Source organism: Rutidosis leptorrhynchoides, chromosome 7 (assembly GCF_046630445.1).
Source record: "Rutidosis leptorrhynchoides isolate AG116_Rl617_1_P2 chromosome 7, CSIRO_AGI_Rlap_v1, whole genome shotgun sequence".
Taxonomy (NCBI): Eukaryota; Viridiplantae; Streptophyta; class Magnoliopsida; order Asterales; family Asteraceae; genus Rutidosis; species Rutidosis leptorrhynchoides.
Window position 1 is genome coordinate 198,572,197 of NC_092339.1, and position 13,535 is coordinate 198,585,731.

A 13,535-nucleotide genomic window follows, 5' to 3' on the forward strand; every position below is an offset into this window, starting at 1 on the left:
ATGCATTAAGTTAACGTCGGTTACCAGGTGTTCAATTCATATGAATGATTATTTTTTGTCTCTATGCATGGGATGTATATTTATGAGAATTGAAAATCTTGTGGTCTATTAAAATGATGGAAATGATTATTTATGTTAAACTAATGAACTCACCAACCTTTTGGTTGACACTTGAAAGCATGTTTATTCTCAGGTACGAAAGAAATCTTCAGCTGTGCATTTGCTCATTTTAGAGATATTACTTGGAGTCATTCATGACATATTTCAAAAGACGTTGCATTCGAGTCGTCGAGTTCATCAAGATTATTATTAAGTCAATTATAGTTGGGTATATTATGAAATGGTATGCATGCCGTCAACTTTCGATGTATTGAAAGTTTGTCTTTTAAAAACGAATGCAATGTTTGTAAAATACATCATATAGAGGTCAAGTACCTTGCGATGAAATCAATTGTAATGTATTCGTCCAGATGGATTAGGACGGGTCGTTAGAGTTGAAAAATGGGAAACCCCAAAAACTCCGAAACACATACGCCAATTTTTAGGACTAGCTGGTTACTACAGAAGATTCATCTAAGATTTTTCCAAAATAGCAAAACCCTTAACTGCATTAACGCATAACGGGAAGAAATTTGAATGGAAGGATGAACAATAAAAAGCATTTCAATTGTTGAAGAAAAAGTTAATTACGTCACCTATATTTTCATTGCCTGAAGGGAATGATGATTTTGTGATATATTGTGACGCCTCAAAGCAAGGTCTCGGTTGTGTAATAATGCAACGAACGAAGGTAATTGCCTATGCATCTAGACAATTGAAGATTCACTAGCAAAATTATACGACACACGATTTGGAACTAGGCGTTGTTGTTTTTGCATTAAAGACTTAGAGGCACTACTTATATGGGGTCAAAAGTATTACATATACCGACCAAAAAAGTCTCCAACACATATTTAATCAGAAACAACTGAATATGAGGCAGCGTAGGTGGATTGAGTTATTGAATGATTACGATTTCGAGATTCGTTACCACCCGGGGAAGGCGAATGTGGTAGCCGATGCCTTGAGTAGAAAGGACAGAGAACCTATACGGGTAAAAGCTATGAATATAATTATTCGTACTAACCTTACTACTCAAATAAAGAAGGCACAACAGGGAGTTGTAAAAGAAGGGAATTTAAAGAATGAAATACCCAAAGGATCAGAGAAACACCTTAATATTTGAGAAGACGAAACCCGGTATAGAGCTGAAAGAATTTGGGTACCAAAGTTTGGAGATGTGAGAGAAATGGTACTTGGGGAAGCACATAAAACCAGATACTCAATATATCCCGGATTGGGAAAGATGTACAAGGACCTCAAGAAACATTTTTGGTGACTGAGTATGAAAGCCGATATTGCGAGATATGTAGGAGAATGTTTGACGTGTTCTAAGGTCAAAGCTGAACATCAGAAACCATCAGGTCTACTTCAACAACCTGAAATCCCGGAATAGAAATGGGAAAACATTACCATGGATTTCATTACTAAATTGTCAAGGACTACAAGTGGTTATGATACTATTTGGGTAATAGTCGATCGTCTCACCAAATCAGCACATTTTCTGCCAATGAGAGAAGATGACAAAATGGAGAAGTTGGAGCGATTATACTTGAAAGAAGTTGTCTCCAGAAATGGAATACCAATCTCTATTATCTCTGATAGGGATGGCAGATTTGTTTCAAGGTTTTGGCAGACATTATAGCAAGCATTAGGAACTCGTCTAGACATGAGTACTACCTATCATCCACAGACTGATGGGCAGAGTGAAAGGACGATACAAACGTTTGAAGTCATGCTACGAGCATGTGTTATTGGTTTTGGAAATAGTTGGGATCGACACCTACCGTTAGCAGAGTTTTCCTACAACGACAGTTACCACTTGAGTATTGAGATGGCACCGTTTGAGGCACTTTAGGGTAGAAAGTGCAGGTCTCCAATTTGTTGGAGTGAAGTTGGGGATAGAAAAATTACGGGTCAGGATATAATTCAAGAAACTACTGAGAAGATCATTCAAATTCAACAACGGTTAAAAACCGCCCAAAGTCGACAAAAGTGCTACGCGAACATTAAAAGAAAAGATATAGAATTTGAAATTGGAGAGATGGTAATTCTTAAGGTTTCACCTTGGAAAGGTGTTGTTCTATTTGGTAAACGGGGGAAACTAAATCCAAGATACATCGGGCCATTCAAGATTATAGATCGTGCGGACCAGTAGCTTACCGACTTGAGTTACCTCAACAACTCGCGGCTGTACATAACACTTTCCACGTCTCGAATTTGAATAAATGTTTTGCTAAAGAAGATCTCACAATTTCGCTAGACGAAATCCAAATCAATGAAAAACTTCAATTCATCGAAGAACCCATCGAAATAATGGATCGTGAGGTTAAAAGGCTTAAGCAAAACAAGATACCAATTGTTAAGGTTCGATGGAATGCTCGTAGAGGATCCGAGTTCACCTGGGAACGTGAAGACCAGATAAAGAAGGAATACCCGCACCTATTTCCAGAAGATGAGTCAACACCTTCAACCGCTTAAAATTTCGGGACGAAATTTATTTAACGGGTAGGTACTGTAGTGACTCAAACTTTTCCATGATTATATATTAAATGAAAAATATATTTTCATGATTAAATGTTTTCAACATGTTAAGCAATCAAACTTGTTAAGACTTGATTTATTGAAATGAGTTTCATGTAGACAATTGACCACCCAAGTTGACCGGCGATTCACGAACGTTACAACTTGTAGAAACAACATGATGTATATATATATATATATATATATATATATATATATATATATATATATATATATATATATATATATATTTAACATGATAATTACATATATCATTAAGCGTATTAACAATGAACTACACGAGTATGATGAGACTACTAACTTAAGGATTTCGAAACAATACATATATGTAACGATTATCGTTGTAATAGTATTTTACACATATTTATATGATATTAAGATATATTAATACACCATATTAAGATTTTAACATAACAATTTAACATCTCATTTAAGTGTAATAACAATGGATCAATTACATTTAACAAGATCGTTAACTTAAAGGTTCCAAAACAACACTTACATATAACGACTAACGATGACTTAACGACTCAGTTAAATGTATATACATGTAGTGTATTAAGATGTATTAATACACTTTTGAAAGACTTCATGACATATATCAAAGTACTTCTACTTAACAAAAATGCTTAAAATTACATCCTCATTCATTTTCATCAACAATTCTACTCGTATGCACCCGTATTCGTACTCGTACAATACACAGCTTCTAAGATGTATATACTATTGGTATATACACTCAATCATCAGCTCCTTAGTAACCCATATGAGTCATTAAACATGTGGGAACCATCATTTGGCAACTAGCATGAAATATCTCACAAAATTACAAAAAAAATTATAAATCATTCATGAATTATTTACATGAAAACAAACTTATACATCCTTTATATCTAATCCATATACCAATGACCAAAAACACCTATAAACACTTTCATTCTTCAATTTTATTCATATAATTGATCTCTCTCAAGTTCTATCTTCAAATTCTAAGTGTTCTTCATAAATTCTATAAGTTCTAGTTTCATAAAATTAAGAATACTATCAAGTTTGCAAGATTACTTCCAAGCTTTCTAATCCAATCCAAGTAATTATCCAAGATCAAGAAACCTTTGTTATTTACAGTAGGTTATCTTTCTTATTCAAGGTAATATTCATATTCAAACTTTGATTCGATTTCTATAACTATAAACTCTCTTAATTCGAATAAAAATCTTACTTGAACTTGTTTTCGTGTCATAATTCTACTTTAAGAACTTTCAAGCCATCCAAGATCATTTGAAGCTAGATCATTTCTTGTCACTTCCAGTAGGTTTACCTACTAAACTTGAGGTAGTAATATTGTTCATAACATCATTCGATTCATATATATAAAACTATCTTATTTGAAGATTTGAACATGTAATCACTATAACATAGTTTAGTTAATTCTAAACTTGTTCGCAAACAAAATTAATTCTTCTAACTTGACTTTTAAAATCAACTAAACACATGTTCTATATCTAAATGATATGCTAACTTAATGATTTAAAACCTGGAAACACGAAAAACATCGTAAAACCGGACATACGCCGTCGTAGTAACATCGCGGGCTGTTTTGGGTTAGAAAAATAAAAACTATCTTAATCTCTGAAATGAAAGTTTGTTTTCTGGAAAAATGATATTACATATGAACATGATACTATATCCAAAAATCATGGTTAAACACAAAGTAGAAGTATGTTTTTCAAAATGGTCATCAAGATGTCATTTTTTCGACGGATATGACTACCTCTTTAAAAAATGACTTGTAACCTGTATTTTCGACTATAGACTTATACTTTTTCTATTTAGTTTCATAAATTTTAGTTCATTATGAAACCATAGCAACTTGAATCACTCAAAACGGATTTGAAACGAAGAAATGACGGGTAAAACAAAATTTGATAAATTTCCTAGTTTTAGCTACGAAAATTTTATAAAAAATCTAGACTAACTATAACTTAACTAACTTATATTGTATTATACATGTATTCTAACATATATTATGTAATCTTGGGATACCATAGACACGTATACAATGTTTTGACATATCATATCGACCCATATATTTATATTATTTGGAACAACCATAGACACTCTATATGCAGTAATGCTTGAGTTAGCTATACAGGGTTGAGGTTGATTCCAAAATAATATATATTCTTTGAGTTGTGATCTAGCCTGAGACTTGTATACACTGGGTCATGGATTGATTCGAGATAATATATATTGATTTATTTCTGTACATCTAACTGTGGACAACTAGTTGTAGATTACTAACGTTGGACAGCTAACTTAATAAACTTAAATCATTAAAACGTAATAAAAAATGTTGTGAATATATTTCGATCATACTTTGATATATATGTATATATTTTTTATAGGTTCGTGAATCGATCCGTGGCCAAGTCATAAATTTCCGATGAAGTAAAAATCTGTGAAAGTGAGTTATAGTTCCATTTTTTAAATCTAATATTTTTGGGATGAGAATACAGGCAGTTTTATAAATGTTTTACAAAATAGACACAAGTACGTGAAACTATATTCTATGGTTGAATTATTAAATCGAATATGCCCCTTTTTAGTCTGGTAATCTAAGAATTAGGGAACAGATACCCTAATTGACGCGAATCCTAAAGATATATCTATTGGGCTCAACAAACCCCATCTAAAGTACCGGATGCTTTAGTACTTCGAATTTATCATGTCCGAAGGGAGTCCCGGAATGATAGGGGATATTCTATATGCATCTTGTTAAGGTCAGTTACCAGGTGTTCACCATATGAATGATTTTTATCTCTACGCAATTTGGGAAATGCCTGATACGAGATGTGTATTTATGAGAAATGAAATCTTGTGGTCTATTATTACAATTTGATAAATATATAGGTTAAACCTATAACTCACCAACATTTTTTTGTTGACTTTTTAAGCATGTTTATTTTCAGTTGATGGTTAAGAGCTTCCACTGTTGTATACTAAATTAAGGAGAAGATTTGGAGTCCATGCTTGTATATAATATTGTTTAAAAACTGCATTCGAAGGCGTATATTGATGTGTAATATTATTGTAAACCATTATGTAATGGTCGTGTGAAAACGCTATATTTTAGATTATCATTATTTGATAATCATCGTAATATTTTAAAAGTTATGATTTGTTTTAAAATTGAATGCAGCCTTTGAAAAACGTCTCATATAGAGGTCAAAACCTCGCAATGAAATTAATTAATATGGAACGTTTATAATCAATATGAACGGGACATTTCAGCAAGTGGTCAAGGTCAGGTGACTGGTGTTACGTACAAGTTCTAGATTCGTTTCACGCGTTAGCGCGCGCCGCGCACCCATATGCGCGCCGCGCATATGGACTAGCCAGATTTAATATTTTTTTTTAAAAAGGCGTGTTTTCTCGTATTACGTTTTGGGGTTGTTTCACCATACCCGCTTTAGGTTTTACCCATTTTGATAAAATTGGTGATGAATGATAATAATCGTGATGAATGATAAATTTATCATTCATCAAAACGAGTGATGAATGATGAATTATCATTCATCACCGATTTTATCATTCAACATTTTTTTTTATCATTCAACAGTTGTTTTATCATTCATCATATTTTTTTTCTTATTCATCATGGTTTTTTTATCATTCTTTGTTTATCATTCATCATCTATTTATATTATTCTTTGGATATTTTTATTATTCATTAGATATTTTTATCATTCATTGGGTATTTTTACCATTCATCAGGTATTTAATCATTCATTGGGTATTTTTTATCGTTCATCACGTTCTTTTATCATTTTTCGCTTATCATTCATTAGCTATCTTTATCATTCATTGCGTATTTTTATCATTTATCGGATATTTTTTTTATCATTCATCACGTTATTTTATCATTCATCGTTTATCATTCATGAGCTAATTTTATCATTCATTTGATATTTTTATCAATTAACGGGTATTTTGATGAATGATAAATGCTTGATGAATGATACTGTTTTTTGATAAATGAGAAGTGTTTGATGAATGATAGCATTATGATGAATGATAATCGTTTTTCGATGAAAGATAAGTGTTTTTTATATGAATGACAAAAATTAGATGAATGATAATTGTTTGATAATTGGGCATTTAGTCTAGTGGTATGATTCTCGCTTTCGGTGCGAGAGGTCCCGAGTTCGATTCTCGGAATGCCCCATTTTTTATAAAAGTAATCATGATAACGGTTTAATGAATGATAATGGTTTGATGAATGGTAACATTTTGATGCACGATAATTATTTTGTGATGAATGATAACTGTTTCCTTTTGAATGATAACATTTTTGACTTCTAATTGACATGTGATTGTTAATAAAACTTTTATCATTCATCATACTTTTTTTCTCATTCATCTTATTTTTATAGCATTCATCAATTTTCTTATCATTCATCATATTTTTATAAATGATAACTTAGATGACTGATAACTTTTTTCTGATGAATGATAATTTTTTTCTGATGAATGATAATTGTTACTTTTATGAATCATAATTGATTGATAATGATAATTGTTTGATTAATGCTAATTGTTTTAATGAATGATAATCATTTTGTGATGAATTGTTATTGCTTTCTTATGAATAATAACTGTTTTAAAAAAATAATAACTATTCGATGAAAGATAACTTAGATGAATGATAGTTTTTTCTGATGAATGATAATTGTTGCTTTCTAGAATCATAACTGTTTAATAAATGATAATTGTTTGATGAGTGATAATTGTTTTTCGATGAATGATAAATGTTTTAATGAATGATAATCATTTTATGATGAATGATTATTGTTTTCTTATGAATATAACTGTTTTATAAAAAATGATAACTATTTGATGAAAGATAACTTAGATGAATGATAATTTTTTCTGATGAATGATAATTGTTGCTTTTATGAATCATAACTGTTAAATGAATGATTATTGTTTGATGAATGATATTTGTTTTTCGATGACTGATAAATATTTTTCGATGAATGATAAATGTTTTTACGATGGTTAGTGGTGGGGGGTGGCTGGTTGTGGTGGTGGTGGTGGTTGGTGGGTGGTGGGTGATGGTGGTGGGTGATGGTGGTGGTGGTGGTGGTGGTGATGGGAGGTGGTGGTTGGTGGTAGGTAATGGTGTTGGTAGTGGGTGGTTGGTGGTGGTGGTGGTTGGTAATGGTTGGTAGTGGTCGGCGATGGTGGCTAGTGGTGCTTGTTGTTGTTGGTGGTGGTGGCTGGTGGTGTTTGGTTAGTGGTGGTGGTGGTCGTGGTGGTGGGTGGCGGTGGGTGGTGGTCTTGGTGGTGGATGGCGGTGGTTGGTGGTGGTGGGTTGTGGTGGGTGGTGGTGGTTGGTGGTGGTGGGTGATGGTGGTAGGTGGCGGTTGGTGGTGGGTAGCTGGTAGAGGTGGGGGTTGGTGGTGGTTGGTGGTGGTGGGTGGTGGAGGTGGGGGGTTGGTGGTGGTTCGTGGGGGTTCGTGGTGGTGATGATGGTGGTGGGTGGTGGAAGTAGGGGGTTGGTGGTAGTTGGTGGTGGTGGTTGGTGGTGGTTGGTGGTGGTGATGGGTAGTGGTGAATGGTGGTGGTGGTTGATGGTGGGTGGTTGGTGGGTGGTGGTGGTTGGTGGTGGGTGGTGGTAAGGGTGGTAGTGGGTGGTGGTGGGTGGTAGTGGTTGGTCGTGCTGGTGGTTGGTGGTGGCTGGTGGTGGTTGGTGGTGCTGGTGGTTGGTGGTGGGTGGTGGTGGATGGTGGTGGGTGGTGGTAGTAGTTGTTGGCGGTGGTGGTGGGTGGTGATGGTGGTGGTGGGTAGGTGGTGGTGTTTGGTGGTGGTGGTGGTGGTTGATGGTGGTTGATGGTAGGTGGTGGTGGGTGGTGGTGTTCGGTGGCGGTGGGTGGTGGTTGGCGGTGGTGGTGGGTGGTGGTGGTGGATGATGGTGATGGTTGGTGGTGGTGGTGGTTGACGGTTGGTGGTGGTGGAGGTTGGTGGGGGTGATGGTTAGTGGTGGGTGGGGGTGGTGGTGGTTGGTGGTAGGGGTGGTGGTGGTGGGTGGTGGTAGGGGTGGTGTTGGTTAGTGGTGTTGGTGGGTGGTAGTGGGTGAAGGTGGTGGTGGTGGTGATGGTTGGTGAAGGTGGTGATGGGTGGTGGTAGTAGAGGTTGGTGGGGGTGGTGGTTAGTGGTGGGTGGTGGTGGTGGTGGGTGGTGGTGGGTGGTGGTTGGGGTGGTGGTGGTTGGGGGTGTTTGTGGGTGGTGGTAGGGGTGGTGGTGGGTGGTGGATGGTGGTGGTAGTGGTTGATGGTGGTTTGTGGTGGTATGACATAATCCGTACTAATCCACCTGGACGAAGTCTTCTACATCTGATCTCATTGCAAGGTACTGACCTCTATATGATATGTTTTACAAACATTGCATTCGTTTAAAAGACAAACTCATTTAAAAATATAACCTTTTGATACAAATGATATACGATTCCTGTAATATGAACGACTAATCTGTCATTGACGTAATAAACTTCTTTTTGAACTCGACGACTCGAATGCAACGTCTTTTGAAATATGTCATGAATGACTCCAACTAATATCTTTAAAATGAGCAAATGCTGAAACGACCCGTCCTTAACCACCTGGACGAAGTCATCAACATTTGGTCCCATTGCGATGATCGACTCCAAGTAATGTCCTTAAAATGAGCAAATGTACAGCGGAAGACTTAATTCGTACCTGAGAGTAAACATGCTTTAAAGTGTCAACCAAAAGGTTGGTGAGTTCATAGGTTTATCATAACAATCTTTTTAATATATTAATAGACCACAAGATTTCATAATCATAAACATAATACACTCGCAAGTGTATGTAAAGCATTCTAAGTGGTTGAGCACTTGGTAACCATACTTAACTATTAATCAACGTCGCATATTCCCTTTATTATGAAATCTCACTACACTGTACCAAGTGTAGCCTACAAAACGAAGTACTGTGCAACCGTTGAATACTGGTCGTCCAGTCCGGTTGGGGTTGTCAGGCCCGATAGATCTATCAACAGGATTCGCGTTTACAATACCCATGTAAATAGTAGTTACCAAGCTACAGGGAAGTATGCCAGTGGTACAACTCAACGTAGAATATATTTTTAAGTACTTGTGTTTATTTCGTAAACATTTATAAAAGCAGCGCATGTATTCTCAGCCCAAAAATATATATTGCAAAAGCAATTAAAAAGGGAGCAAATGAAACTCACCATACTGTATTTTGTAGTAAAAATACATATGACGTCATTTAACAAGTATAGGGTTGACCTCGGATTCACAAACCTATATCATTTATATATATATATTAATATTAATGCACATAATCATAATCGAACAAGTTTATATATTATATCTTAAATTATATATCATACCTATTTAGTTTATGTATATATTCAAAATTGTTTAATATTTATATAGTTATATGTTACATTAATATTTATCTTAAATTTATTTGTTTTCAATATTTGAAGTAATTAATTAAAATATATCATTAATGTAAATTTAAAAAGGTAATCATTAATGTTAATTTACTAAAATAGTTTCAATAGTCATAATAATAATCATAAAGTTAAGGATAATAGTAATAGTATTAATAATTTCAATAAGAATTATAGTGATATTAATGATAAATTTTGATAAAAATAATAATTTTAGTAATAATGATAATAATAATAATAATAATAATAATAATAATAATAATAATAATAATAATAATAATGATAAAAATAATGATAAATAAAAATAGCTACCTCAAAAGAATAGGATTTAAAAATTTAAAGTCCCCGCCCGGGTTCGAACCCGAGACCTCTCAGTTAAACACAAAACGCCCAACCATCCCTCTACCATCTCTTTTCTGTTTTAAACCCGAATTATAACTATATATCCTAGTTCGTCTGCCCTTCCCCATGATTCCATCATCTCATCATATCACGATCACTTCATCATTATATTTTAACATTTTCAGTTTCGTCACTATCATTTTAATTGTATCATGTAATTCCTATATTTAAATCTGTATCTAGCTTGACCCAAATGTAAGTTCGATCTCGGCCCAAGAAACATAAACCCGTCGGCCCACACTTAACCCATCTACTAGGTTAATCCTATAATAATCAAAAAGCCCATGATTTGGTATTTAAAATTGGAAACAGAAAAGCAAAGAGTCATTATCGATAATTATCTTTATCCACATTTAAACCTCATCATTGTCCACCACTAACTCGACATAAACTAATGTTTATCTTCATCGTTACCCTATTAAAACTGCAGCTACAGTGAGAACAAAAAGGTGATGGGTGTGGTTGTGGGTCACGAAGGTAAATAGAAAAGAAAAGGCAGCCTACTCATTCGAAACAGGAACAGTAGCAGTTTTGTAGGTTTGTTTGATGGTGGTTTTAAGTGAGTTCGAAAGTGAGACAGATATAAACAAGTCGGTGCTGAGGTGGGTTTGTTCATGGTAAGGGTGTTCATGCGTGTGTGTTTAAATCGAATAATAGCAACAACTAAAAAGGTGTTCGAATGGCTTTTGATTCTGGGTTTGTTCGTAACAGTATTTTCGGTTGGTTTTTGGTTTTTGTAGTCGACAGAAAGACATAAGTAAAAGAAACAGTTATCATGTTGAAGGGTTGTGTGGTGTTCGAGTCTTGGTTGTAACCGGCGATAGAAAAAAAAATAGTAAAATAGGTGACGAGTTGGTTGGGTTGTGATGATGATAAAAGGTGGTGTCGACGGTTTGAGGTGGTGATGATGATTTGATTCAAACCCGTAAACAGATGCAGATATAGAGGCAATAACCGATAGCGGCTTGGATTGAACAAGAAAATGAAAGATTTGCAGAGAACTCCAATGGGTTTATTTGTATGATGATGGGTTTAATAGGAGATGGTTTACAACTACAAAATGGTGCCAAGTGGTGGCGAAATTGTGGTGATTTCAGGGTGGTTTGTAGGGTGTCGAATGGTTGATGATGGTGAAGATGGTTGTGGTGCTTATCCGAAGTAGAATGGGAGATGAGCAGAAGTAGTCATTGGTGGGAGATTTGGTTGGGTGGTTCTCGGCTTAACAGCAACAAGGGTGTTCGGCATATAAGTTTGTTGTGGTGATGAGCCAAAGGGGATGGTTTAATGATGGTAGAAGATAGCGATTTAGTTGAAGTGGTCATCGAGTAGCAAGTAATAGATGGGGTATTGTCTCTAGTTTGGGCCATACACAAAACAAAAGAAGTAACAACACCGATTAATTGTGATTATGGATTTTTGTAGAGTAAATGACACCAATCGTGTGAATTGGTAGTTATATAACTCTTAATCATTGAACAACCTTATGACATACAACTGGATCCCATACATACAACTAATGTTATTTAAAAGCTAGAACTGTTACCAACTTACTTTTAATTATTGACACAATTAATAGGTATTGCTATCTAATTATATAAATTTTGCATTTATTATAGTTATTTGATTTAATATATTAATTATATTTATATTAATATTAGTTGTAGTGCCCTATACATGACCTATTCATTTAAAAAAATCATCGATCAATTAATAAATCTATAGAAAACCCATTAACTTTGTTGCTAGTTCTCACTAGTTCATTTAGTTATATTACAATTTCAATTTATATTATTTGGAATTGGGAACATGTATTTGGAATATAAGCATGCACATGACCAATAAGGGTATGACTAACAATATGCAAAATGAGTAGTAAAAGTGCATGCAATGCATGATTATTGTTTACAATTGTAGATTTAGATTGATTTATCAATATCAATATCAATCTAACTTTTTGACTTATTTCAAATACGGCCAACTTCATAAACTAAAATGGACCTCACACATATTAATATGTTTAACTCTTTCTTTTACTACAATTTATCTACATCTAAATATCTAATATTTATCTATATCCAACATGTAACATATATATTATATATAATATATATTATTTTATTCAATTCATCTATTTTATTATTTTGATTAATAATATTAAATAATAATAAAAAATATATGCACATATACATATTTACATATTTAGTTAATAATTGTTGTTAGTGAATCGTCGAGAATGGTCGAAAGTCAATTGAATTCATGAGACAGTTCCAAATTTTTGAGACTTAACCTAACAGACTTCGATTATCGTGTCAGAATTATGAAATCATATCGAGAGTTTGGTTTAAAATTAGTCGAAATTTTCCGGGTCGTGACAAATGCACAGCGGAAGATTTCTTTAATACCTGAGAATAAACATTTTTTAAAAGTGTCAACCAAAAGGTTGGTGATTTCATGGGTTTATCATAAACAATAAAATTCATAATTTTGATAGACCACAAGATTTAAATGTGCATGGTACAAATGGGTCTGTATCCTATACCTTCCTGTAATGTACATGCGATTTCTTTTAAATACGGTGCACCTATCTCGTGTATGAAACCATTTTTCAAAATTCTTAATAACCGTACACATATCTCGTGTACAAAATATCATACACATAACCTGTGTATGAAAATCATTCTCTCTATATATAATCTTGCTTGATAACCGACATTAACATATAAAGCGCATAAGAATATCCCCAAAATAAACAAAACTTTCAGTCTGTAATATACAAGTATCATCTGTATATATATATAAACCTCGAAGTAGTAAAGCATCCGTAACCCGGATGGGGTTTGTTAGGCCCAATAGATCTACCATTAGGATTCGCGTCAATTAGTGGCAATTATAACGTCCAACTAATTCTTAGGTTACCAAGCTATAATAATCAGGGGAAATATTCGATATAATAACCTACAGAACTTCCCGTCTGTATAATAATTCGT

General features: G+C 34.2%; 1 non-coding gene across 1 annotated transcript; it reads left to right on the forward strand.

Annotated features, from left to right (window-relative positions):
* The first annotated feature begins 6,795 nt into the window (after nucleotides 1–6,795).
* TRNAR-UCG (transfer RNA arginine (anticodon UCG)) lies at nucleotides 6,796–6,867 on the forward strand. The gene has a single exon. It is a non-coding gene; the product is annotated as a tRNA-Arg (tRNA).
* Nucleotides 6,868–13,535: the final 6,668 nt, after the last annotated feature.